This window comes from Akebia trifoliata, unplaced genomic scaffold (assembly GCF_017979445.1).
Source record: "Akebia trifoliata isolate Shusen 1 unplaced genomic scaffold, ASM1797944v1 Contig00577, whole genome shotgun sequence".
Lineage (NCBI taxonomy): Eukaryota > Viridiplantae > Streptophyta > Magnoliopsida > Ranunculales > Lardizabalaceae > Akebia > Akebia trifoliata.
In genome coordinates, this window is record NW_028237114.1 from 7,885 (window position 1) to 9,600 (window position 1,716).

The window sequence follows — 1,716 nt, forward strand, 5'->3', positions numbered from 1 at the left end:
AGAATAACGTTAGTTTTGGTTCTGTAATCTGACAAATTAAATAAACTAATATGAATGGTTTTCAATCCTTCTTAGTCCTTGATCATATTCGGTGGAAGTAAATAAAATGATTGTGACTTTTATAAACATTTTTTTCATCAAACCTAATCTAGACCATGAAATTTAGATGGTTGAGGAGTCATTTGGCCCAATGTGAAAGTCCACACATGGGCCAATTGAGAACCTTGGTTATAACTCTATAAAGTTACGTAATGTGGTACCTTTGACATCCATTGTTCATCCATTGAAAAATCCAACCATGATGTTAAAGAGCTATTTTTTTTTCCTGTTAGCGGACGAGCCAAAACCTGGGGGTTTAATACAATGCTTCAGAGTGCACCAAGCCATCGGCATATACACTGAAGAGTGACGTCTACAGTTTTGGGGTGGTTATGCTGGAGCTTTTGACGGGTCGGATGCCTCTTGACAGGTGCATCAAAGATTCAGCTTTAACTTAGCCTATCTATTCCAACACTTAAAATCTGATTAGTGTTGATGCTTCCTTTTCCTTTTCAGTTCAAAACCAAGAACTGAGCAGTCTCTAGTCCGGTGGGCCACACCACAGCTTCATGACATCGATGCATTGGCAAAGATGGTCGATCCTGCTCTACGCGGGCTTTACCCACCCAAGTCACTATCTTGATTTGCTGATGTCATTGCTCTGTCTGTCCAGGTAGGAAATGCTCCACCATTTGGGTACATTGTCTCCTATTATTCTTGACTCGTAACCATCTCTTACTAGAGGGGATATGGCCCTCAAAAGGTCTTGTGAATAAGCAGTTGGTGAACAAATCTTGGATATTACCTCTTTTCCTTGAGAACAATATTTTTTAGGAAAGATTTTTGAAGCTTCCCTGGAGGTCTTCATTGTCACAATCTGTAGTACCCAGGTACAACTGGGACACAGTCCAGGTATGTCATAGACAGTGTTGGACATGGGTATGCCATCCAATTACAAGTGTCCGAATAATAGTCACACATTCTGCGCCTTAAGCTGGGATTTTAGAATTTGTATATATATAAGAATAATGCTGAAGTGACCTCAGGCTGGAACCTCATATCGCACTTCTTGACTTGGAAGTGTATAGGAACCATAGATGCCTTTTCATCGAGATACGAGTGAAATAGCATCTATGGATCTTATCCACTTTCACGCCAAGAAGTGTGATATGAGGTTCCAGATTGAGGTCACTCCAGCACGACTCTATATATATTTTTATCTTTTGTAATTCCTTTTCTTCTTTTTTCTATTAGTCCGAGCAAGAATTCCGGCCGCCAATGTCAGAGGTGGTGCAGGCACTCGTACGGTTGGTTCAGCGCTCAAGTATGAATAAGAGAGAAGACCCCAATGCATCACGAAGGACAGATGACTCTGACCACTCAGACTATTATTGAAGAGATGGTTTTTATTTTTTGAGTATTTTATTTGTACATGAAAATATATAAAAGGGAGAATCACATTTTTTTATATTTGTTCTTTTCATCTTTCTCATTGTTTTTCTGTTAGTTAGGGATAGATATCTAATGAATTTGTAAGAAAATTCAGAATTACCTCAATTGTAGAGTTCTTATCTTCTTTTCATTTGTTGGCCTAATGTTTTTGAATTTTTTTTTTTTTTCTTTTTTGGAAGGTTATCGGGGGTTTTAACTAGTGGACCCCCAGCAGACAGAATATAT

At 38.6% G+C, this 1,716-nt stretch overlaps 1 long non-coding RNA gene across 1 annotated transcript; it reads left to right on the forward strand.

Moving 5' to 3' along the window:
• The first annotated feature begins 289 nt into the window (after positions 1-289).
• On the forward strand, positions 290-1,446 carry LOC147381313 (uncharacterized). Its single transcript, XR_015174665.1, has 3 exons — positions 290-469; positions 556-712; positions 1,294-1,446. It is a non-coding gene; the product is annotated as an uncharacterized LOC147381313 (long non-coding RNA).
• Positions 1,447-1,716: the final 270 nt, after the last annotated feature.